This window comes from Schistocerca piceifrons, chromosome 7 (assembly GCF_021461385.2).
Source record: "Schistocerca piceifrons isolate TAMUIC-IGC-003096 chromosome 7, iqSchPice1.1, whole genome shotgun sequence".
Classification (NCBI taxonomy): Eukaryota; Metazoa; Arthropoda; class Insecta; order Orthoptera; family Acrididae; genus Schistocerca; species Schistocerca piceifrons.
In genome coordinates this window covers 200,431,276-200,458,326 of record NC_060144.1, presented here as the reverse complement: position 1 = coordinate 200,458,326, position 27,051 = coordinate 200,431,276, and the positions used below count along the sequence as shown (strand labels likewise).

Below are 27,051 nucleotides of genomic sequence, written 5' to 3'. Positions count from 1 at the left end.
ATGCTTCATCTGTAGACAGACTTGAGTAACTTCGACCTATATATCCTCTGCGTAGTGAAGAACCTTAAATCTCTTAATAAAAATAAGACCTCCGGTCCAGATTGTATACCAGATAGAATCCTTTCAGAGTACTCTGATATATACTCAGCAACCGGTCTCTAGTGCAAAGATGCGTCCCTAAAGACTGAAAAAATGCGCAGATGACACCAATACTCAAGAAAAGAAATAGGAATAAGCCGCTGAATTAAAGATCCATACCACTAACGTGACACCAATACTCAAGAAAAAAATAGGAATAAGCCGCTGAATTAAAGATCCATACTACTATCGTCGATTTGCAATAGGATTTTTTGGAACATATGCCGTGTTCGAACATTATGAATTACCTCAAAGAAAACGATTTATTGATAAACAGCCAACACGGATTCAGGAAATGTAGTTCTTTTGAAACACAATGAGCTTTTTAGTCTCAGGTAGTAATGAGTGCAATCGACAGAGGATGTCAAATTGGATCCGTATTTCTAGATTTACAAAATTCTTATGACACCGTTCCTCACAAGCGACTTCTAATCAAATTGGGTGTCTAATTCGAAGGTGGTAACTGACGGGACATCATTGTTACAGACTCTCTGCTATTTCTGGTCTATATAAACGATTTAGAAGGCAATCTACGGAGCCCACTTATGTTGCTTCCAAATGATGCGGTCATTTATCGTCTTAAAGAGTCATCAGTCATCAAAACCAATTCCAAAATGATTAGGTAAGATATCTGTATGGCTCGAAAAGTGACAATTGACTACTAATCCTTACGTCCTTCCCCGCAGCTATGCACTTGTAAATCGTTAAGAGTCTACTGCCCTGCATTTCAGTGCCAGTTTGCTGTAACGAAAAGTGTGAAGAGTATTGAAAGAAGTCGATTGAATTTCGGTAACACGATAGATCACACAGATTAAAGGCTGTAAATTCAACTAAGTACTTACGGATTGGCCCGCCCGGTTGGCCGTGTGGTCTAACGCACGGCTTTCCGGGCGGGAAGGAGCGCCGGTCCCCGTCACTTGTGTCGAGGTCCGGTGAGCCGGCTAGCCTGTAGATGGTTTTTAGGCGGTTTTCCATCTGCCTCGGCGAATGCGGGCTGGTTCCCCTTATTCCGCCTCAGCTACACTATGTCGGCGATTGCTGCGCAAACAAGTTCTCCACGTACGCGTACACTATCATGCACAATAACCCTGGGTTCGGTGTGGGGCGGCAGAGGGGTGAAGTGGACTACGTTAGTCGTCATGGGGTTGCGGACCACTGCGGCTGCGGCGGGGACAGAGCCTCTCTGTCGTTTCTAGGTCCCTGGTTAACATAAGATAACATAACATAACACAACTTAGGGATTACAATTAAGAGTAACTTGAACTGGAACGATCACATAGATAATGTTGTGGGAAAAGCGAGCCAAGGATTGCAATTTATAGGCAGAACACTTAGAAAATGCAACAAGTCTACTAAACAAGCTGCCCACGCTACACTTCTCCGTCCTCTTTTGCGGTATTGCTCCACGTTGGAATCTGCGTCAGATAGGATTGACGACGGACATCGAAAGAGTCCGAAGAAGAGCAGCTCGTTTTGTTTTTCGTTGCGGCAGGATCTTTTCACGAAATTTCAGTCACCAAATTCCTCCTCCGAATGCGAAAATATTTTGTTGGCGCCCGCCTGCATAGGAAGAAATGACCATCGTGATAAAATAAGAGAAAACAGAGCTCGCACGGACAGATGTAAATGTTTGTTTCTCCCGCGCACTTTGGAACGGTAGAGAAATAATACGAGGGTGGTTCGATGGGCACTCTGGCAGGCATTTAGTTGTGAATTGCAGAGTAATCATGTTGATATAGATGTACAAAGCTCGCATAAAAGTGAAATTTTAGTCCACTCATCCCAGGTACGTCATGGAATTACTGAATTATCATTTTGGCAACGTTCAGTGAAGATGTTTGTGTTTTACCACATTACGTTCTTGTCAGTGTATTTTGAACTAGTCATCGCTCTCATAGTACGTACCGAAGTTTGTGTAAACTTTAGCAAAAGTGACTCCTGCACTTCAATCCACAAAACCACCAAATCCATTCACCATCAGCTAAGTCTCAGAAAGTAGCATGTTCATATTTTTTCACCAGTCTTCTGAAGGTTCATCTGGTCCGCCACGAATTTTTCTCTTGCGACATCTCTTCAACAAAGAGTGACACGTATGCACAACATTTTCAGTTACGGATGAGGAGTGACACGAGCAGCTGGAACAGCGCAGCGATTTAAGAATCCATAGAAACTAAAAGAATCTTTGATCGCAAATTTCCTTATTCCATTGAATTACCGGTGTTTATTATTACGATCAGCGTCAGCCTCTTTTATTAAGTTTAAAGCCAACGGCATCCTTCCCAGGGGACACCGCCTTATCGAAGCACCTTCAGTGCCGGGCTGGAGGATTTGCGTGCTTTGATGAGATCGACAGCCGTGCCGGTCGTAGCGTAGCTACTGCAGGGTCACCCAAGCCGGAGTGGTCTCCGCTGAGGAGCCAGACGAAGTGTGTACCACACCATAGGGTAGGGGGGACTCTATACGCTAGGTCGTCAACCACTCTAGGAGAGCTTGACCTTATAAAAAAATCTATTATTGCGAATAAATCAACAAGGAATGCCGTACTGCCCCTACGAAGAGAAGCTGTGCTGGCAAACAGGAATATGGATTTATCGGTGCTTAAATTTGGAACATGGAACGTGCGTACGCTGTTGCAAACAGAAGCGTTGAGTGGTGTTGTGGAAGAGGTGCTCAGGTATGGAATGGAAGTTACTGCACTGTGGGAAATCAGGTGGAAAGCAAGAGGAGAGATTTATAAGCAGAAATTTTCCTTGTACTATTCAAGAAAAGACGAAAGACAAGGGGAGTACAGAGTTGGGTTTATAGTCTCCAAGGATATGTGTAGATATGTTATTGCTTCCACCCTACGTAATGAAAGAATATGTATCCAGAATGACATTTTCACTCTGCAGCGGAGTGTGCGCTGATATGAAACTTCCTGGCAGATTAAAACTGTGTGCCCGACCGAGACTCGAACTCGGAACCTTTGCCTTTCGCGGGCAAGTGCTCTACCAACTGAGCTACCGAAGCACGACTCACGTCCGGTACTCACAGCTGTACTTCTGCCAGTACCTCGTCTCCTACCTTCCAAACTTTACAGAAGCTCTCCTGCGAAACATGCAGAACTAGCACTCCTGAAAGAAAGGATATTGCGGAGACATGGCTTAGCCACAGCCTGGGGGATGTTTCCAGAATGAGATTTTCACTCTGCAGCGGAGTGTGCGCTGATATGAAACTTCCTGGCAGATTAAAACTGTGTGCCCGACCGAGACTCGAACTCGGGACCTTTGCCTTTCGCGGGCAAGTGCTCTACCAAATGAGCTACCGAAGCACGACTCACGTCCGGTACTCACAGCTTTACTTCTGCCAGTACCTCGTCTCCTACCTTCCAAACTTTACAGAAGCTCACCTGCGAAACATGCAGAACTAGCACTCCTGAAACAAAGGATATTGCGGAGACATGGCTTAGCCACAGACTGGGGGATGTTTCCAGAATGAGATTTTCACTCTGCAGCGGAGTGTGCGCTGATATGAAACTTCATGGCAGATTAAAACTGTGTGCCCGACCGAGACTCGAACTCGGGACCTTTGCCTTTCGCGGGCAAGTGCTCTACCAACCGAGCTACCGAAGCACGACTCACGTCCGGTACTCACAGCTTTACTTCTGCAAGTACCTCGTCTCCTACCTTCCAAATTTTACAGAAGCTCTCCTGCGAAACATGCAGAACTAGCACTCCTGAAAGAAAGGATATTGCGGAGACATGGCTTAGACACAGCCTGGGGGATGTTTCCAGAATGAGATTTTCACTCTGCAGCGGAGTGTGCGCTGATATGAAACTTCCTGGCAGATTAAAACTGTGTGCCCGACCGAGACTCGAACTCGGGACCTTTGCCTTTCGCGGGCAAGTGCTCTACCAACTGAGCTACCGAAGCACGACTCACGTCCGGTACTCACAGCTTTAATTCTGCCAGTACATCGTCTCCTACCTTCCAAACTTTACAGAAGCTCTCCTGCGAAACATGCAGAACTAGCACTCCTGAAAGAAAGGATATTGCGGAGACATGGCTTAGCCACAGCCTGGGGGATGTTTCCAGAATGAGATTTTCACTCTGCAACGGAGTGTGCGCTGATATGAAAATTCCTGGCAGATTAAAACTGTTTGCCCGACCGAAACTCGAACTCGGGACCTTTGCCTTTCGCGGGCAAGTGCTCTACCAACTGAGCTACCGAAGCACGACTCACGTCCGGTACTCACAGCTTTACTTCTGCCAGTACCTCGTCTCCTACCTTCCAAACTTTACAGAAGCTCTCCTGCGAAACATGCAGAACTAGCACTCCTGAAAGAAAGGATATTGCGGAGACATGGCTTAGCCACAGCCTGGGGGATGTTTCCAGAATGAGATTTTCACTCTGCAACGGAGTGTGCGCTGATATGAAACTTCCTGGCAGATTAAAACTGTGTGCCCGACTGAGACTCGAACTCGGGACCTTTGCCTTTCGCGGGCAAGTGCTCTACCAACTGAGCTACCGAAGCACGACTCACGTCCGGTACTCACAGCTTTACTTCTGCCAGTACCTCGTCTCCTACCTTCCAAACTTTACAGAAGCTCTCCTGCGAAACATGCAGAACTAGCACTCCTGAAAGAAAGGATATTGCGGAGACATGGCTTAGCCACAGCCTGGGGGATGTTTCCAGAATGAGATTTTCACTCTGCAGCGGAGTGTGCGCTGATATGAAACTTCCTGGCAGATTAAAACTGTGTGCCCGACCGAGACTCGAACTCGGGACCTTTGCCTTTCGCGGGTAAGTGCTCTACCAACCGAGCTACCGAAGCACGACTCACGTCCGGTACTCACAGCTTTACTTCTGCCAGTACCTCGTCTCCTACCTTCCAAACTTTACAGAAGCTCTCCTGCGAAACATGCAGAACTAGCACTCCTGAAAGAAAGGATATTGCGGAGACATGGCTTAGCCACAGCCTGGGGGATGTTTCCAGAATGAGATTTTCACTCTGCAGCGGAGTGTGCGCTGATATGAAACTTCCTGGCAGATTAAAACTGTGTGCCCGACCGAGACTCGAACTCGGGACCTTTGCCTTTCGCGGGCAAGTGCTCTAACAACTGAGCTACCGAAGCACGACTCACGTCCGGTACTCACAGCTTTACTTCTGCCAGTACCTCGTCTCCTACCTTCCAAACTTTACAGAAGCTCTCCTGCGAAACATGCAGAACTAGCACTCCTGAAAGAAAGGATATTGCGGAGACATGGCTTAGCCACAGCCTGGGGGATGTTTCCAGAATGAGAGTTTCACTCTGCAGCGGACTGTGCGCTGATATGAAACTTCCTGGCAGATTAAAACTGTGTGCCCGACCGAGACTCGAAGTCGGGACCTTTGCCTTTCGCGGGCAAGTGCTCTACCAACTGAGCTACCGAAGCACGACTCACGTCCGGTACTCACAGCTTTACTTCTGCCAGTACCTCGTCTCCTACCTTCCAAACTTTACAGAAGCTCTCCTGCGAAACATGCAGAACTAGCACTCCTGAAAGAAAGGATATTGCGGAGACATGGCTTAGCCACAGCCTGGGGGATGTTTCCAGAATAAGATTTTCACTCTGCAGCGGAGTGTGCGCTGATACGAAACTTCCTGGCAGATTAAAACTGTGTGCCCGACCGAGACTCGAACTCGGGACCTTTGCCTTTCGCGGGCAAGTGCTCTGCCAACTGAGCTACCGAAGCACGACTCACGTCCGGTACTCACAGCTTTACTTCTGCCAGTACCTCGTCTCCTACCTTCCAAACTTTTCAGAAGCTCACCTGCGAAACATGCAGAACTAGCACTCCTGAAAGAAAGGATATTGCGGTGACATGGCTTAGCCACAGCCTGGGGGATGTTTCCAGAATGAGATTTTCACTCTGCAGCGGAGTGTGCGCTGATATGAAACTTCCTGGCAGATTAAAACTGTGTGCCCGACCGAGACTCGAACTCGGGACCTTTGCCTTTCACGGGCAAGTGCTCTACCAACCGAGCTACCGAAGCACGACTCACGTCCGGTACTCACAGCTTTACTTCTGCCAGTACCTCGTCTCCTACCTTCCAAACTTTACAGAAGCTCTCCTGCGAAACATGCAGAACTAGCACTCCTGAAAGAAAGGATATTGCGGAGACATGGCTTAGCCACAGCCTGGGGGATGTTTCCAGAATGAGATTTTCACTCTGCAACGGAGTGTGCGCTGATATGAAACTTCCTGGCAGATTAAAACTGTGTGCCCGACCGAGACTCGAACTCGGGACCTTTGCCTTTCGCGGGCAAGTGCTCTACCAACCGAGCTACCGAAGCACGACTCACGTCCGGTACTCACAGCTTTACTTCTGCCAGTACCTCGTCTCCTACCTTCCAAACTTTACAGAAGCTCTCCTGCGAAACATGCAGAACTAGCACTCCTGAAAGAAAGGATATTGCGGAGACATGGCTTAGCCACAGCCTGGGGGATGTTTCCAGAATGAGATTTTCACTCTGCAGCGGAGTGTGCGCTGATATGAAACTTTCCGGCAGATTAAAACTGTGTGCCCGACCGAGACTCGAACTCGGGACCTTTGCCTTTCGTGGGCAAGTGCTCTAACAACTGAGCTACCGAAGCACGACTCACGTCCGGTACTCACAGCTTTACTTCTGCCAGTACCTCGTCTCCTACCTTCCAAACTTTACAGAAGCTCTCCTGCGAAACATGCAGAACTAGCACTCCTGAAAGAAAGGATATTGCGGAGACATGGCTTAGCCACAGCCTGGGGGATGTTTCCAGAATGAGATTTTCACTCTGCAGATGAGTGTGCGCTGATATGAAACTTCCTGGCAGATTAAAACTGTGTGCCCGACCGAGACTCGAACTCGGGACCTTTGCCTTTCACGGGCAAGTGCTCTACCAACTGAGCTACCGAAGCACAACTCACGTCCGGTACTCACAGCTTTACTTCTGCCAGTACCTCGTCTCCTACCTTCCAAACTTTACAGAAGCTCTCCTGCGAAACATGCAGAACTAGCACTCCTGAAAGAAAGGATATTGCAGAGACATGGCTTAGCCACAGCCTGGGGAATGTTTCCAGAATGAGATTTTCACTCTGCAACGGAGTGTGCGCTGATATGAAACTTCCTGGCAGATTAAAACTGTGTGCCCGACCGAGACTCGAACTCGGGAACTTTGCCTTTCGCGGGCAAGTGCTCTACCAACTGAGCTACCGAACCACGACTCACGTCCGGTACTCACAGCTTTACTTCTGCCAGTACCTCGTCTCCTACCTTCCAAACTTTACAGAAGCTCTCCTGCTAAACATGCAGAACTAGCACTCCTGAAAGAAAGGATATTGCGGAGACATGGCTTAGCCACAGCCTGGGGGATGTTTCCAGAATGAGATTTTCACTCTGCAGCGGAGTGTGCGCTGATATGGAACTTTCCGGCAGATTAAAACTGTGTGCCCGACCGAGACTCGAACTCGGGACCTTTGCCTTTCGCGGGCAAGTGCTCTACCAACTGAGCTACCGAAGCACGACTCACGTCCGGTACTCACAGCTTTACTTCTGCCAGTACCTCGTCTCCTACCTTCCAAACTTTACAGAAGCTCTCCTGCGAAACATGCAGAACTAGCACTCCTGAAAGAAAGGATATTGCGGAGACATGGCTTAGCCACAGCCTGGGGGATGTTTCCAGAATGAGATTTTCACTCTGCAGATGAGTGTGCGCTGATATGAAACTTCCTGGCAGATTAAAACTGTGTGCCCGACCGAGACTCGAACTCGGGACCTTTGCCTTTCACGGGCAAGTGCTCTACCAACTGAGCTACCGAAGCACAACTCACGTCCGGTACTCACAGCTTTACTTCTGCCAGAACCTCGTCTCCTACCTTCCAAACTTTACAGAAGCTCTCCTGCGAAACATGCAGAACTAGCACTCCTGAAAGAAAGGATATTGCGGAGACATGGCTTAGCCACAGCCTGGGGAATGTTTCCAGAATGAGATTTTCACTCTGCAACGGAGTGTGCACTGATATGAAACTTCCTGGCAGATTAAAACTGTGTGCCCGACCGAGACTCGAACTCGGGACCTTTGCCTTTCGCGGGCAAGTGCTCTACCAACTGAGCTACCGAAGCACGACTCACGTCCGGTACTCACAGCTTTACTTCTGCCAGTACCTCGTCTCCTACCTTCCAAACTTTACAGAAGCTCTCCTGCGAAACATGCAGAACTAGCACTCCTGAAAGAAAGGATATTGCGGAGACATGGCTTAGCCACAGCCTGGGGGATGTTTCCAGAATGAGATTTTCACTCTGCAGCGGAGTGTGCGCTGATATGAAACTTCCTGGCAGATTAAAACTGTGTGCCCGACCGAGACTCGAACTCCGGACCTTTGCCTTTCGCGGGCAAGTGCTCTACCAACTGAGCTACCGAAGCACGACTCACGTCCGGTACTCACAGCTTTACTTCTGCCAGTACCTCGTCTCCTACCTTCCAAACTTTACAGAAGCTCTCCTGCGAAACATGCAGAACTAGCACTCCTGAAAGAAAGGATATTGCGGAGACATGGCTTAGCCACAACCTGGGGGATGTTTCCAGAATGAGATTTTCACTCTGCAGCGGAGTGTGGGCTGATATGAAACTTTCCGGCAGATTAAAACTGTGTGCCCGACCGAGACTCGAACTCGGGACCTTTGCCTTTCGCGGGCAAGTGCTCTACCAACTGAGCTACCGAAGCACGACTCACGTCCGGTACTCACAGCTTTACTTCTGCCAGTACCTCGTCTCCTACCTTCCAAACTTTACAGAAGCTCTCCTGCGAAACATGCAGAACTAGCACTCCTGAAAGAAAGGATATTGCGGAGACATGGCTTAGCCACAGCCTGGGGGATGTTTCCAGAATGAGATTTTCACTCTGCAGCGGAGTGTGCGCTGATATGAAACTCCCTGGCAGATTAAATCTGTGTGCCCGACCGAGACTCGAACTCGGGACCTTTGCCTTTCGCGGGCAAGCGCTCTACCAACTGAGCTACCAAAGCACGACTCACGTCCGGTACTCACAGCTTTACTTCTGCCAGTACCTCGTCTCCTACCTTCCAAACTTTACAGAAGCTCTCCTGCGAACATGCAGAACTAGCACTCCTGAAAGAAAGGATATTGCGGAGACATGGCTTAGCCACAGCCTGGTGAATGTTTCCAGAATGAGATTTTCACTCTGCAACGGAGTGTGCGCTGATACGAAACTTCCTGGCAGATTAAAACTGTGTGCCCGACCGAGACTCGAACTCGGGACCTTTGCCTTTCGCGGGCAAGTGCTCTACCAACTGAGCTACCGAAGCACGACTCACGTCCGGTACTCACAGCTTTACTTCTGCCAGTACCTCGTCTCCTACCTTCCAAACTTTACAGAAGCTCTCCTGCGAAACATGCAGAACTAGCACTCCTGAAAGAAAGGATATTGCGGAGACATGGCTTAGCCACAGCCTGGGGGATGTTTCCAGAATGAGATTTTCACTCTGCAGCGGAGTGTGCGCTGATATGAAACTTCCTGGCAGATTAAATCTGTGTGCCCGACCGAGACTCGAACTCGGGACCTTTGCCTTTCGCGGGCAAGCGCTCTACCAACTGAGCTACCGAAGCACGACTCACGTCCGGTACTCACAGCTTTACTTCTGCCAGTACCTCGTCTCCTACCTTCCAAACTTTACAGAAGCTCTCCTGCGAACATGCAGAACTAGCACTCCTGAAAGAAAGGATATTGCGGAGACATGGCTTAGCCACAGCCTGGGGGATGTTTCCAGAATGAGATTTTCACTCTGCAGCGGAGTGTGCGCTGATATGAAACTTCCTGGCAGATTAAAACTGTGTGCCCGACCGAGACTCGAACTCGGGACCTTTGCATTTCGCGGGCAAGTGCTCTACCAACTGAGCTACCGAAGCACGACTCACGTCCGGTACTCACAGCTTTACTTCTGCCAGTACCTCGTCTCCTACCTTCCAAACTTTACAGAAGCTCTCCTGCGAAACATGCAGAACTAGCACTCCTGAAAGAAAGGATATTGCGGAGACATGGCTTAGCCACAGCCTGGGGTATGTTTCCAGAATGAGATTTTCACTCTGCAACGGAGTGTGCGCTGATATGAAAATTCCTGGCAGATTAAAACTGTGTGCCCGACCGAGACTCGAACTCGGGACCTTTGCCTTTCGCGGGCAAGTGATCTACCAACTGAGCTACCGAAGCACGACTCACGTCCGGTACTCACAGCTTTACTTCTGCCAGTACCTCGTCTCCTACCTTCCAAACTTTACAGAAGCCCTCCTGCGAAACATGCAGAACTAGCACTCCTGAAAGAAAGGATATTGCGGAGACATGGCTTAGCCACAGCCTGGGGGATGTTTCGCAGGAGAGCTTCTGTAAAGTTTGGAAGGTAGGAGACGAGGTACTGGCAGAAGTAAAGCTGTGAGTACCGGACGTGAGTCGTGCTTCGGTAGCTCAGTTGGTAGAGCACTTGCCCGCGAAAGGCAAAAGTCCCGAGTTCGAGTCTCGGTCGGGCACACAGTTTTAATCTGCCAGGAAGTTTCATATCAGCGCACACTCCGCTGCAGAGTGAAAATCTCATTCTGGAAACATCCCCCAGGCTGTGGCTAAGCCATGTCTCCGCAATATCCTTTCTTTCAGGAGTGCTAGTTCTGCATGTTTCGCAGGAGAGCTTCTGTAAAGTTTGGAAGGTAGGAGACGAGGTACTGGCAGAAGTAAAGCTGTGAGTACCGGACGTGAGTCGTGCTTCGGTAGCTCAGTTGGTAGAGCACTTGCCCGCGAAAGGCAAAGGTCCCGAGTTCGAGTCTCGGTCGGGCACACAGTTTTAATCTGCCAGGAAGTTTCAAAGAATATGTACTCTGCGCGTGAAAGGCAAATTTCACAATGTGACCTCTGTGAATGTATATGCGCCAGCGGAAGAATTAGATGATACTGTGGACATCTTCTATCATCAACTGCAGGAGGATTATGTCAGACTACCCAATATGATTCCAAAATAGTTCTTGGCGACTATAATTCAGAGCTAGGAAAGGAAGAGGCGTTCAGTAGTGTGTTTGGTAAGGAAAGGCTGCGTGATGAAACTAATGGTAATGGTATAAGAGTTGCCCAGTTTGCTTTTGCAAATAAGTTGAAGGCAGTAAATATCTATTTTCCAGGGGTAAATACCTATAAACGGACGTGGAAAATACCAGGAACAAATGAACCAAACCAAATAGCCAATATATTGATATCAAAGAGGTGGGCATCCGACATGGAAAATGTGTGCACTTCCCGAGGAGCTAATTCTGATTCTGACCTTACCTAGTAAGAGCCAAAATGAGAGTGAAACTTAACATGGGTGCCAAAGGAAGTAGTACAGAGTAACGAAATGGAATATAGAACAACTGAAAGATAGGTCCACCGTTCGGGAGTACCAGAAAAGATTGAGATAGAGTTATAAACAAAAGATGGTAGACATGATACAGGCAGAGAATGGAACTCTACTAAAGATGTCATTAGGATAACAGCACATGAAATACTGGGGGGAACAAGGAGACTTAGGAATGAAGACTGGTGTGATGATGAATGTAGACAGGTAGTGGAACAGGAAAAGGAAGCAAGGCTGAAATGCTTGCAGCGGAATACTATATCAAATTAAGCATTATATAATGAAAAGAGAATATAGGCAGCAAGGGTATGTAGGAGGAGAAAAAGGGGAGCCATGAAGAGAAAGATAGAGCAGATGGAAGAGCACTACCAATGAAATAAAGCAGAAAATTCTACAAGAAAATTAAAGAAGAAACTCAGGAATATAAGCCGAGAGTAACAGCTTGTAAGGGCGAAGAGGGGAATTTGCTGACAGATAAACAAGATGTTCTGGATAGATGGAGAGACTACTTCATGGGAATTTTGGAGGGCAATCCTACTAGGTATGAGCAGCCACTCTATTACACCGTAGATTTTGAAACAGAGAAACCAACATTAGAGGAAGTACGGAAGGTAGTGTATTGTCTAAAAAAATAAAAAATCACCAGGAACTGAAGAAATAACTGCAGAACTGCAGAAAAAAATGGAGGAACTGATCTTCAGAAACGGCTCCACAAACTTACTAAGTTGATATGGAATCAAGAAAGAATCCCAGAAGAATCGACCTAAGGTATAAGTCAACCAATACACAAGAAAAGAGACAAGACCTGTTGTTCAAATTACCGACGAATTACCCTGCTGAATGTAACCTATAAGATTTTCTCTGGTATTATCTACAACAGGTTAGCACCAAATGCAGATGAGATTCTGCGGGAGTTTCAATGTGGATTTCGGCCTAATTGATCAACGACACACCAAATATTTGTGTTGAGGCAAACACATTAAAAGGCATATGAGTACAACATTGAGCTTCATAACCTCACGTAGTGTTCAAGCAGGACTTGATAGTCCCTATCGAGCACAAACGTGAAATGGTCTGCTGCTGCCTGGTATACAATCGAAGTATGTCTCATTATTCAGGCTACATTGGCTGGTTGACGAGGCTGCAGTACGAGCGGTTGGAGAACTGAGCAACTGGTTTAGCATTAGTAAAGTAGTCAGACAAGGGATCGCACTGACTACAATGCTTTTCAATCTGGCTCTCGAAGCAGCCATGCGGAAGCTTCAGATATCTGCTTACACAGGCACAAAGTCGACTCAGATATGTGTATATGCTGATACTGTAGCAATTATTAGTAGAAGAAGGGTATGACTAGAGAGGACAATATACGAGCTGAAAGCAGCCACAGAATCTAGAGGCATTTCTGTAAATGAAACAAAGACTAAGTACACGAATTTCACCAGGAAGGAAAATAATAACTTGGATAGACTATCAGCAGACGGTTTCAATTTTGAATATGACCTTTGGGCTCTAGTATTAACAGCACAAATTCTATGTCGACTGAAATAAAACTGCGCGTCCTAAGTTGTAATAGATGCTTCGACACGTTTAAGAAATTGTTGGTCTCTAGGCTATAAAATAGGCAGCTGAAGCTACAACTATACAAGGTCATGATCAGGCCAGTTGTAACGTACGGATGCGAAACATGGACGCTAACGAGTGTTGATGAGCAGCAGCTCAGGATATTTGAACGTAGAGGGCTGCGCAAGAACTGTGGAGCAGTTCAGGATAATAAAGGTTTCTGGAGATCTAGGACGAATATTGAGCTGGACCGCCTCATACAAGCAGCTGACATCTTAAGAATTATAAAAAGTAGAAGAATAGCCTGGCTTGGATGAATGCTGGGAGAACAACTAAAAGGATTTTTGAATGGAGCCCAACCGGAAGAAGACAGACAGGAAAGCCAAGGAATCGGTGGATAGATGATGTGGAAGAAGATAGAAAACCCCTCAGAGTCCGAGGATGGCGGAGAATCACGCTGGTGAGGACAGAGTGGAGGAAACTTATTGATGAGGCTAAAACCCACACAGTGTTGTAATGCCATGAGAAGAAGAAGAAGAAGAAGAAGAGGAAAGCCAACGGCCTCGCTTCGTTGAATACATCTGTCTCCGTCAGATCACCAGCGGACGTGGCCAGTATTTGGATGGGTATACTTGGCCTTCGTGGCAAAGGGGAGGAGGAATGGAATCGTAAGCTCCCTGACAACAAGTCCTTCTGTAACACTACATCTCAACTTTCTCCATTCTCAGATATTATCGTTTCCCTCACAGTTCATAAATCACAACCCTACAACACTGTACTTCGGACATACGTTCACAGAAATTTCTTTAGAAATTTAAAGCTTACATTTGATAGTAATAGTTACAAGGGCAGTTCAATAAGTAATGCAACACATTTTTTTCTGAAACAGGGGTTGTTTTATTCAGCATTGAAATACACCAGGTTATTCCCCAATCTTTTAGCTACACAACACTATTTTTCAACGTAATCTCCATTCAATGCTACGGCCTTACGCCACCTTGAAATGAGGGCCTGTATACCTGCACGGTACCATTCCACTGGTCGATGTCGGAGCCAACGTCGTACTGCATCAATAACTTCTTCATCATCCGCGTAGTGCCTCCCGCGGATTACGTCCTTCATTGGGCCAAACATATGGAAATCCGACGGTGCGAGATCGGGGCTGTAGGGTGCATGAGGAAGAACAGTCCACTGAAGTTTTGTGAGCTCCTCTCGGGTGCGAAGACTTGTGTGAGGTCTTGCGTTGTCATGAAGAAGGAGAAGTTCGTTCAGATTTTTGTGCCTACAAACACGCTGAAGTCGTTTCTTCAATTTCTGAAGAGTAGCACAATACACTTCAGAGTTGATCGTTTGACCATGGGGAAGGACATCGAACAGAATAGCCCCTTCAGCGTCCCAGAAGACTGTAACCATGACTTTACTGGCTGAGGGTATGGCTTTAAACTTTTTCTTGGTAGGGGAGTGGGTGTGGCGCCACTCCATTGATTGCCGTTTTGTTTCAGGTTCGAAGTGATGAACCCATGTTTCATCGCCTGTAACAATCTTTGACAAGAAATTGTCACCCTCAGCCACATGACGAGCAAGCAATTCCGCACAGATGGTTCTCCTTTGCTCTTTATGGTGTTCGGTTTGACAACGAGGGACCCAGCGGGAACAAACCTTTGAATATCCCAACTGGTGAACAATTGTGACAGCACTACCAACAGAGATGTCAAGTTGAGCACTGAGTTGTTTGATGGTGATCCGTCGATCATCTCGAACGAGTGTGTTCGCACGCTCCGCCATTGCAGGAGTCACAGCTGTGCACGGCCGGCCCGCACGCGGGAGATCAGACAGTCTTGCTTGACCTTGCGGCGATGGTGACACACGCTTTGCCCAACGACTCACCGTGCCTTTGTCCACTGCCAGATCACCGTAGACATTCTGCAAGCGCATATGAATATCTGAGATGCCCTGGTTTTCCGCCAAAAGAAACTCGATCACTGCCCGTTGTTTGCAACACACATCCGTTACAGACGCCATTTTAACAGCTCTGTACAGGGCTGCCACCTGTCGGAAGTCAATGAAACTATACGAGACGAAGCGAGAATGTTTGAAAATATTCCACAAGAAATTTCCGGTTTTTTCAACCAAAATTGGCCGAGAAAAAAAAATGTGTTGCATTACTTATTGAACTGCCCTCGTAGTTTCGCGAGAAATGCTCTTTCTACCTCTGATAATCTGCTTCTTATGTCCTCTTCGCTTAGAACGTCATGCGTATTTTGCTCCCAAGGTAACAGAACTGTCCGCCTCAGTAGCTGCGCGCCGGATTGCTAACTGAAGGGGCCCGGGTTCGATTCCCGACCGGGTCAGAGATTTTCTCCGCTCGGAGTCTACGTGTTATGTTGTCCTTACGTTCCTATAGTCACAGTTGACAGTCCTCTACTGAGATAGCTGCATGGTCACCTCCTGAACGCCAATAAAAGATCCTGTACTAAAGGATCGCCTATAGCGCACCTTCCTGATTACACCATTCTAATGTATAGGTAAATAACCACAGTGGCTGCAACTACTGCTGAGAACTGGACGACCTAACGGAGTGAGGAAGTTTGGTGAATGCCAGTGAGTTAGTAAATATTTTTGAAAGTACCTATTGTACGAGGGTTGTCGAGGAAGTAATGGACAGCACTTTGTTTCTTCAACAATTGTTTATTGAACATAATGAGAATCACACACACAAAAGAATGTTATTCTATATACACACGCTGGTTTTCCACATAATCTCAGTCCCGCTCTATGGCCTTCCTCCAGCGCAAAGCCAGGGTGTGTTGCCCTGTCAGTACCAATCCTTGTCCTGTTGGCAGGTCCAGTGTCACTGAGTCAACTTCCTTTGGAAGATGCAGCGTCAGTTGCCGAGTCGTAATGCGTCTGTCCTCGCGAATGACAACGTCAGCTCGCTGCAACATGTCAGGTGTGACAGCCGTGGATTGTCTCCCCGCCGCCCGGAGTGGCCGAGCGGTTAAAGGCGCTACAGTCTGGAACCGCACGACCGCTACGGTCGCAGGTTCGAATCCTGCCTCGGGCATGGATGTGTGTGATGTCCTTAGGTTAGTTAGGTTTAAGTAGTTCTAAGTTCTAGGGGACTTATGACCACAGCAGTTGAGTCCCATAGTGCTCAGAGCCATTTTTTGTCTCCCCGACCGCTGCAAATCGTGGAGCCACGCCGAACTGCCTTCTGATGACCTCGCCCTTTATGCCCAGCGACTAACGATACTTCTGTCGACAGCAGATGCTCCATAGACTTTTCACAAGCGTTTGTGAATATTCCCCATAGTTTCTTTCTCTGCAGTGAGAAATTCAAGGATGGCACGTTGCTTGTAACTTACATCACCTGCAGACGCCATTTTGAAACTGACCTGCAGCTACGCTATCTGTCGGAAGTGACGGAAACTTTGCGCGCTCACTCAGGAGACTTCATATAATTAATACGTAACGTCTCGCATTCGTAGCATTGTTTTCGGCTGAGAAAAAAATAAGGCGCATTACTTTCTGGGCAATCCTCGTAAAAACTTCGCTGCCTTGGCTGACCAGTGGATCTAGAAACTGAACCCCAAAGACGCGACAGTCGACACCAGCTGTGCAATGTTCAACCACCATGGAGTTCCGGACAGTGCGATGCTGAAGAAATTAATAGGCAAAACTTAACTGTTGTCTTTTATTTTTCATGTTGAAGTCGCGTTAATGGCGTAGACGCGAAACCATATTTCAGTACTAAAATATAGTTCAAACTGATGATAATTCAAGGCTACTTAGGAAAAAGTTGAGCATTGGACATAAATTGTACCATATATTGGTGGTTATCACTGGTAATTGGAAATGACTGAAGTGTCTGATTTTTGTGTCCACTTGGCTGCAATTTATGCTGAGGAGCAATATTGAAGGAAAGTTTTTAGTAGGAGGTACTTGTTTTACTCCTTGGAGTGTGTTAATTTTGGAAGTGTCAGCAAGATGAGGAACCTTTCTCTAGCTCAACGAATTCTGATTATAATGATTATTCACAGGCTCATACACTAATAAATAGTGACCTTTCTTAGGGGATTTAATTCAAGTAACTTTTGTGCGAGTTCTATATGACGTGATATTTACATCAAGAAACTTTATGAAAGCAAGTAGGGCCGTGGGTAGATCGAAGAACGTTCCCCCAGTATACGCGAGAGCCCCCTGACTGGTAATCCGCCACATAGTCTCCAAAGGTTTATACGAAGTTTGTCGCTAACCCCATTTACGCTGCTCCTTTATGCATTCGTCTTTCTTTGGCTTCCTCTTAATCCATAACCTCTGCTAAATAAAGTGTTCATTGTATCCAATAGGTCTTTTAAATCTTCCCCACTGTCGCAGAGGACAGCACTGCTCTCAGGGAATCTTATCACTGATACTGATCCACAGTTAATTTTAATTCCACTTCGATGCTTTCGTTTATCCACTTCATCGTCTATTCGATAACCATGTAGGACAGTAGAGGAGAGAGACTGCATTTCATGTCTTGCGCGCTTTTTGATCCTAGCACCCCTCTGCTGCATTGCCAGTGTTACGGTGCCACAGTCCCCTCTTGGTGCCTACACATATCGCATATCACATATTTTTCTGAGGATTCCAGACATCTTGCACCACTGCACATTATCGAAGCTTTTTGTAGATCTACAATTCCTATGAAAGTCTCTTTACTTTCCTTAAGTCGATTAATATGAAATGTAGAAGTAAAAACTTCGACAGCCGAGATCACCAATTTACACGATTTGTATGGTATACAGGTCCGATGATGGCAACTTAGATTTGCCAAAACCAGTAAACAAAAATAAATTATAATTAGCGATCTTGGATGTTGAAGTTTTTACTTCTTCATTTCACGTTACTCTACATCGCTCCTATACTTGAGTGATCTGAAGCATATATAAGTCCATTAAATTAAACAAGTATCGGTTTGGCTTTCGGAAAAGTAAAGGTATCAGACAGTCAGTTCTGACGACACGGTTGATAATGGAAGCAAGACATAAGAATAATCAAGACTTTTCCTACAACTTGTCGACTTGGAAAAAGCTCTCGACTTCTGCTATGATAAAATATATCCCGTATTAAAATATTAGCACTAAGCGCAAAAATTGGTCTTATAAGCTAGGTAACTTGTGATAAATTATCTAAATTCTGAGAAAAATGGGAATAAACTCTAGGGAAAGACGGATAATATACAATACGTACAAGAACAAAGAGGAGCCAAGAAGAATGGAAGACCAAGAAAGAAGTTCCCGCATCAAAAAGGGTATAAGACTGGGATGCAGTCTTCCGCACTTAGTGTTCAAGCTATACGTCGAAGAAGCAAAGACAGAAATAAAAGAAAGGTTCAAAGAGTGGTATCATAATTTTAGATGAAAGGATATCAGTGACAGTATTCGTTGATGACATCGCTACGCTGAGTGAAAATGGAGAAGAATTACTGGAGTGTTGAATGGAATGAACAATCTTTTGAGTACAGAATACATGGTGTTGAGGGGTGTGAGTACATAGCATTTTGAATAGGAATCCATCTCCGGAAACGTCATCCAACGACGATACAGAGAGTCAAAATTATAAAATTATAGAGCCTATAGAGCCGGTGCCTGTAAATGTATGTACACTTTTTTTTTTTTTTTTTTTTTTTTCCGTCAGTCTGCTGACTGGTTTGATGCGGCCCACCACGAATTCCTTTCCTGTGCTAACCTCTTCATTTCAGAGTAGCACTTGCAACCTACGTCCTCAATTATTTGCTTGACGTATTCCAATCTCTGTCTTCCTCTACAGTTTTTGCCCTCTACAGCTCCCTCTAGTACCATGGAAGTCATTCCCTCATGTCTTAGCAGATGTCCTATCATCCTGTCCCTTCTCCTGATCAGTGTTTTCCACATATTCCTTTCCTCTCCGATTCTGCGTAGAACCTCCTCATTCCTTACTTTATCAGTCTACCTAATTTTCAACATTCGTCTATAGCACCACATCTCAAGATTCTCTTCTGTTCCGGTTTTCCCACAGTCCATGTTTCACTATCATACAATGCTGTGCTCCAGACGTACATCCTCAGAAATTTCTTCCTCAAATTAAGGCCGGTATTTGATATTAGTAGACTTCTCTTGGCCAGAAATGCCTCTTTTGCCACAGCGAGTCTGCTTTTGATGTCCTCCTTGCTCCGTCCGTCATTGGGTATTTTACTGCCTAGGTAGCAGAATTCCTTAACTTCATTGACTTCGTGACCATCAATCCTGATGTTAAGTTTCTCGCTGTTGTCATTTCTACTACTTCTCATTACCTTCGTCTTTCTCCGATTTACTCTCAAACCATACTGTGTACTCAATAGACTGTTCATTCCGTTCAGCAGATCATTTAATTCTTCTTCACTTTCACTCAGGATAGCAATGTCATCAGCGAATCGTATCATTGATATCCTGTATGTATATACATCTACGCTTCCAGGCGACGGTGCCCGTAACTTCGACGCACAGACGCGTCGTTAGGTGACGTTTCTGGACATGGGTTCTTATTTCAACTGTCATGTTTCGATCTCCTCTACAAGTCCTGTATGTCTGTAACGGGAATTTCCGAACACCCTGTATGTACTGAGGGTAGAACGAAGAACGAAGCAAATAATGACGGGTAGCGGAAATGAAATTAGCGATAAACGTAACATCAGAAATGATGACCTTGAAGTTAAGGAATTCTGCTCCCTTGAAAGGAGAAAATAACACTTGACAGACGAAGTGTGGAGGACATAAAATGTTAGCATAGGCAAAGAGGACGTTCCTGGCCAAATGAAGTCTACTAGTATCAAACATCAGCCCTTGTTTGTGAAAGAAATTTCTGAGATTGACCGTTTGGAGCACAGCATTGTATGGTAATGAAACATGGATTACGGGAAAACCGGAACAGAAGGGAATCGAAGCGTTTGAAATGTGCTGCTATAGAACAATGTGGAAAATTAGGTAGAGTGATAAGGTAAGGAAACAGGTCTTCTGCAGAATCGACGAAGAAAGAACATATAGGAGACAATGACAAGGAGGGACACGATGACGAAACTAATTTCTGTTTTAGCTGCCCTTGCTGTCTTCGGGAGTGTGTGGGTGATATTCTTTAGGAAGATTGACGGCGCCCCCAAAAATTTCTAGAATTCCTCCAGAATGTGCTCTCCTTTCTTCCTTGTTTGACAGCAAATCTTCCAACCCTCTATCAGACTGACGCTGGTTCAGGATCTCTTATGTCTTCTCATTGTTTAACCAGGCACAGTCCCTTGTTACACTATTTTAGATGTTATTCAGTTATAATCTGTAAATTGTAACCAAAAACTGCCTTGAGGCATAAGTCTTTTGGTTCTCTGTATGAAAATGTTATTGTGAGAGAGTATCCCGAGAGTAGTTGAGGATTAAGTCGTATACTTTCCCTTTTAGTGCATGGTTTTCACAAAAAAAATCACATTTGTATCCAATTAGGTGAGAAAGAGCATTCGTTGATGACATCCCTACTTCTTATCACGCCAGCAGACAGTTCCTTCCCTCTCAGGGACCCTCAGTGTGCTCTTTCCACCTATCCAGTCTCTCCTCTGCGATTTACAATTCAGTGCCTCCTCCAGTCTCAAGGTTAACATCTTTGGTTTTTCTCAGTTCTACGAAAATTATTTTCATTTATTTATATGCTAAGTCTGACTTTCCGGCTAACATTTCCTTCTCGATTTCTTCAAATTTTTCCTGCCTCTGTTTTACCTTAGCTTCCTCAAGTTTTTTAATGATTACATTGCTAAGTGATTTATAATGCTGTACTCCTTTCTTTTCCTGAACATTTTCGCATTTCCTTCTTTCGTCGATTAATTGAAGTATTTTATCGATGACTTACAATGTCATCGATGTAAAGTTTCTTATATCAACATATTTCAGTTCAACGTCAGTGATTATCCTCCTTAGAGATGTCCATTCTTTCTCATCTTAACAACATACTGTGGCATTCAGTATAACAATAGGTATAGCCTCAGAGAACTTCGAATGCACATCATCTTTTCTCAGAACTTCACAATGCAACTTCCTTCTACGTTGATCTTTCCCGAAGAGTCTCCTAATGTACACCATTACTAAATTGTGAGCTGCGTTTATATCTCTTATCGAAATCTCTGTCCCATCATGTTGTAACCCAGGTGTATCTTCTCGTGCTCCACATATTTTCCAAGAACATCTCCTCCTCTGCCGGCCGGAGTAGTCGAGCGGTTCTAGGCGCTACAGTCTTGAACCGCACGACCGCTACGCTCGCAGGTTCGAATCCTGCCTCGGACATGAATGTGTGTGATGTTCTTAGGTTAGTTAGGTTTAAGTAGTTCTAAGTTCTAGGGGACTGATGACCATTGAACTTAAGTCCCATAGTGCTCAGAGCCATTTGAACCATTTCTCCTCCTCTTGTAAATCCGAGCGCAGTAGTCGTCATTACAAAGAAAACAGTGTGTGTCTGAACTCGGGGAGACTTCCTCCTCTCTCGCTAATACTACCGAGCCCATATTCTCTAGTAGTCCTCCCTTCTACTCCGTGCCCTATTGCAGCCTTCCAGCGTAGCTCTTCTTGAAATCAAAATATTTGTCCTTACCTTAAGGTCGCCGCCGATGAGTTTCGTGATACATCATGGAAATCAGTGGCAGGTCACTGAGATATTATTCCAAACAACCCTTCGCGAACCCAGCTGTTCGGACCCAAAAACAACACAACATTACGGTTATTTCTGATGTCATTCAGAAACGTGCAAATAATGAAATATTTCAATAACTTTAGTTAGTGATGATGGTCGATGTCATGAAGCAAGTTCTGCAAGTTGAATAAAATTTTCTCGGTTTTCAAGCCTAAAATCCTCGAGCCTTCGATGGCTAGCTCCGCTCTTATCGTCAGAAGTAAAATTACTGAATGCCGGTGCTGGCACGATTTACCGCTAATATACCCACGATTACAACAGCTGGCACCAATCAGAGAGGGCCGAAATGACGCGTGCGCGGAAGGTGAGTTGGGCAGCTCATAGCAACCCCGGCCCACCGCGGGACCGAGTGACGTCAATTGGCGGGAGGGGGCGGCATCAGGTTTGAAACTGCCGCTCCCGCCTCACTAAAAGCGTTAAGCATCCGTCCTTGGTTCCTTTTGACATCTAAAGACCGCCCCCACATCCTACTCAGTGTGTACCCCTGGTCTCTGTTAACATTGTTGCTGTTCATTCTAATCTCAGTCGCCTCTTTTATAACAGAATCCCAGTATGTTGATGCATAAGTCAAGACTCTCGTGTTCTCAAACTGTATTTTGTGTTCGTTTTCCAGGCAATGCTCATCTTTGGCCGACTTGTCGAGCCCCCTTTGTTTAACATGTCTCCTTGTGCTCGGACAACGCTCCATCATCTGAAGTCAGTCGGCCCTGCGGCGGGGCCAGGTTGCCATGAGCTGCTCAACTCACCTTCCGCGCACGCGTCGTTTCGGCCCTCTCTGATTGGTGCCAGTGATCGTAATCGTGGGTGTATAAGCAGTAAATCGTGCCAGCCCCGGCACGAAAATCCAGAAGGCAATGAAGGCCTCTACGTCCATTGTAAGGGCTTTAACCCCACCAGATGACTTGCCTCCCCCATTGCGCGAATTAAAAATTCAGAATAACCGCTACCGCAGGCGGTGGAAGCAGTTTGGTGACCCTCGGGATAAGCATTACATGAGGCGTTTCCAAGGTAAATTCTGCCACCGCCTGGAAAACGGAACAATGGGAGGACAAGATGTCCGCCATTTTCCTCCAAAATAAACCAGAATTGGCTTTTGTCTGAGACCTACGTCGCTCCGCAGTGAAGACCAACCATCCCATCCGCACAATGGGTGGCTTAACTTACGACACTCTCCATGTGGCAGAAACTCTGGCCAATGAATTTGAGGACCAGAACCAATTGCTCGTCCACGACCTTACGCCTGATGAACTCGAGGATGAACGCGATGTTCTGGCGGCCGTTGTCGCTTTCGGGCACCTTACATACCTGCAGGAAGCCCAGTGGATCCTCTGGAGGAAGCGTGGGCAGTCGGATCCAGATTTGGATGGCATCTTAAACGAACACCTCCGTCGGCTCCCACGAAGGATCCTATGGTCCCCAGTCACAACAGGCCCATTAGACTTCTGAATACCATGGCAAAGGTCCTAGAATCTTTGATCCTCCAATGCATTTCCCAGCCTCTGGCGGCAGCTGGGACAATCCATCTGTAACAGTTCGGATTCCCATTCGCTTCCCAACGGCCGGTCGAACTCTAAGTTCTTAGAGTCACAGAACATGTCAGCAAGGGCTTTAACTCTACCATGTCGACGCCAGCGGTTTTCCTGGTCCTGAAAAACGCGACATGATTTGGCAGGGCAGTCTTGTGTACAAAATGCTGACATACATGACCATCCCCGACATCTATCTCAAGATAGTGAGTAATTTCCTTCACGATGGAATCTTCTTGGTTACTCAGCAAGGAAAATGATGGAGCTTACGTCACAAGTCGTTGGGTACCCCTCAAGGCTCTGTGTTGTCTGTCATCCTCTTGAACATTTATGTTAATGATATAGCAGTCATCCCACACCTCCACCTGACGCAATACGCCGATGATACGGAGCTCTATACTACTTGGCGCAACACAGACCAGCTCATTGCTCGTCTCCAGAGGCAGGTGGACGCGACAGTCACCTGGTGTCTTTCAAATAACCCGCAAAACAACGGCAGTCTACTTCACCAAACGGCGCCCAGTCCTCTTCCACAACATCACTATTGCAGACGTCTCGGTCCCATGGTCCCTGGATGTTTAGGTGTCCAGATGGACAAAAAACTGCTCTTCCATCGATATGCAGAATACATCGCCCAAAAACGACAGAAGCTGATAAAAGCGTTGTACCCACACTTCAACAGCAGGAAACTTAAATTAGAAACCAAGCTCTGACTGAACCGGATGGTTGTCCACCCTTCCCTCACCTATGGCTCCTCCACGTGGGCCGTGATTAGTGCCTACCGGATGGAGGCTCTCAGCACCTGCAGAATAAGGTGCTGTAGTGGAGCCAGCATTCTCCTCCGCTCACGAGAGTTGCTACCCTTCACGAGGAAACAAACATGGAAACTCTAAAGAGGTCCATTCTGGAGAAGGCAAGGCGTCTCTATGACAAATTGGATGCCCTGCGCAACACAGTCACAGGCTTTCACCACATTGGATCCACAACTCCCCATCATTGGCACTGCCACCCTGTTCCTCTTACCATTCTCGAGGAATCAGATTCAGACCATGGCTAACGATAGCCATGTTATGGCCACTAATAAAGTGTCAGTCTTGATACGATCACTAGATATGTTACGTCCATAATACGACCACCGATATCAGTACCTTCAAATGGTTCAAATGGCTCCGAGCACTATGGGACTCAACATCTTAGGTCGTAAGTCCCCTAGAACCTAACTAACCTAAGGACATCACACACACCCATGCCCGAGGCAGGATTCGAACCTGCGACCGTAGCAGCCCCGCGGTTCCGGACTGCAGCGCCAGAACCGCACGGCCACCGCAGCCGGCTGATATCAGTACCTATGTAGCTGCATTCCCTATTGTCTATGACCTTGGACTTCCACCATCAGAGGGTGCCACAGGACTTCAAGTGCCACCACCACACCTTCAATGTGCACTTCAGCGATGTCATCAGAATGATGTCAATGTAGGATAGAACAATTTTTCTCATCCAACATGACAGTAAGTCTGATATCCACTGGTGACGCTCTAGCTTAACCTACTACAAAAAAAAAAAGGAAAGAAGGCGGCCTGGCAGTCAGTAATTTTACTTCTGACGACGATGGCGGAGATAGCAATTGAAAGCTCGAGAATTTTATTCGAACTGACGCTTCTTCTTTTTTTTATATATTTGATTTCGTTTTATTGGATTTCGGGGGGGGGGGGGGGGGCAGCACAATACGCCGCTCTTCAGCCTACAGAAAAGTTATAAAACAGAATCAGGAGATATGAGAACAATAAAAGCAGACAATAAAATGGTGGCTATTAAAAACTAAAACATGGAGGAAAAGATACGAAGAAAATATAAACAAACGGTCGGTAATGCTGATAAAAACACATAGTAAATAGACAGGCATGAGATAAAAAAAACGCAACTAACGACAAAATGGTGGCTGTTCGCAACACTGGCAGGGGACGCAAAACACTGAACACTCACTTAAACCAGCACCATAGAGGCGACACGGCGGTAGATGTGGGTGGGGGGACCTGGACCGATGATGGGGAAAAGGGAGGAGGAGAGGAAAAGAAAAAATTGGGGAGCCAAATGGAGGGAGGGAACATAAGAAAGAGGGGGGCTGGGCGGATGCGAGAAGAAGTGGAAAGGAGTGGAGGGTAGAGCAAAACGACTCAGGGGAGAGAAGGGAGGCAGAGAGACGGTAGGTGGGAAAAAAACATGATGGAAGGGGGGAGGATAGGGAACCTGGGAAAAGGACAGAGGAAATGAGGGGGAGGTGAGGATCAGAGTTGATAGGAGGGATAAATGGAGAGAGAGAGAGGGCATCATCCGGGAGGGGTAGTCGATGGAAACCACCTTGGGAAACGAGATGAAGGGTGGTAGAGGTGGAGGGTAGTGGAGACACAACGGTGAAGGCGCGGCAGAGGGCGGAGTTTGGAGAAGAGAGGAGCAACCAGGGGATGAAAGGGATCACGGAGGCGTGAGGTGTAGAGGATGCGGATATTTTTGTGAAATACGAGTACAAAAATTTCTACAGAAAACTGGTTCAAGGGACTACAAATCTCCACACACCATAGCGTCACGAAAGATGTGAGGTAGACGAATTTACTACCACAACATTTCACATTCTGATGATCCAACATTTAACATGTCACATGTTCACTTGTTTCCTGCCAATAGTTCGTCATCAAAACATTGAACTTCTTTACGAGATCTTCCTTCGTATCTGTAAGGCATCTCTCTGAAGCTTCGTGGAGAATAACTCATAGAAATTAATTTTCTTCTGTATTTTCTCACATTATTTCATCCTATTGCCTATCGATGATAAAGTTTTGTCCTGTTCTGTGTTTTCTATAACGGGCAAGTTTTCTTTATTTTCGGCTCCCATCTTCCAGTCAGCAACAGATAAGGAAAAAAGTCGCTGGAACTGCGTCAAATAAAAGAAATTGCACCACGCAACCTAAGTCCCCAGAAGAGAGCTCCCAGCAAAGTATGTCACACGCACGTTTCAGATAAGGAAAAGAAACTGCGAACTTTGGCAGCCCAGAGGCCGAAAGAAAATCTGTTTAACCGAACTCAGGGGTTGTACGTCACCAAATTTCGTGGGCAACTCACAAGATACGAACATTTCAGAGAATATCACAGGATATTGCCTAACGGCAGCAGTATATTTCTCACATTGCTCAGTATATTGTAAAATATTCAGATCCACTGACTAAGGTCGCGTTTCAGTCTTACCAGTGCTCTTCAACGGTACTGTTCCATAATGAAGACCAGCTAGGGGACACTTCACTCGTGAGCAGTGCTGATCTCGGCGCGGTTTTCCAGGAGTCGGAGCTTCTGCACCACTTAGGTAGGAACCACAGAAACAGCAAGGGAGTGTTAAGCAGTTGGTATTCGCCGCCTCGGGGTAGCATCACTTCCTCGACCCTATTTCACTTTCGATACGATAAAAATATTGATAATCTACAGTGCGCAAAACAATTAAAGGGACAGTTTTTCAAATCCCGTAATTGTCTCCCTTTGCAACCAGAAGTTTTAAATTGGAGTAAAAGGTACCCACAGTCTTCCTCCGTGATGAAAAATTGTGATTCTCTGCGATGCCACACTCGAGCTGGGAGAGGCTTCAAACAGCGAGTTGACACATGTGGAAAAAACACTAGAACTCAGAGATCCAAGGGAAGTGCAAAGTGAGTTAATGATGT

General features: G+C 46.2%; 3 non-coding genes across 3 annotated transcripts; all 3 read right to left on the bottom strand.

Moving 5' to 3' along the window:
* Positions 1-6,986: 6,986 nt before the first annotated feature.
* On the bottom strand, positions 6,987-7,061 carry Trnas-uga. The gene has a single exon. It is a non-coding gene; the product is annotated as a tRNA-Ser (tRNA).
* Positions 7,062-7,889: 828 nt separating this feature from the next.
* On the bottom strand, positions 7,890-7,964 carry Trnas-uga. The gene has a single exon. It is a non-coding gene; the product is annotated as a tRNA-Ser (tRNA).
* Positions 7,965-9,694: 1,730 nt separating this feature from the next.
* Positions 9,695-9,769, bottom strand: Trnas-cga. The gene has a single exon. It is a non-coding gene; the product is annotated as a tRNA-Ser (tRNA).
* Positions 9,770-27,051: the final 17,282 nt, after the last annotated feature.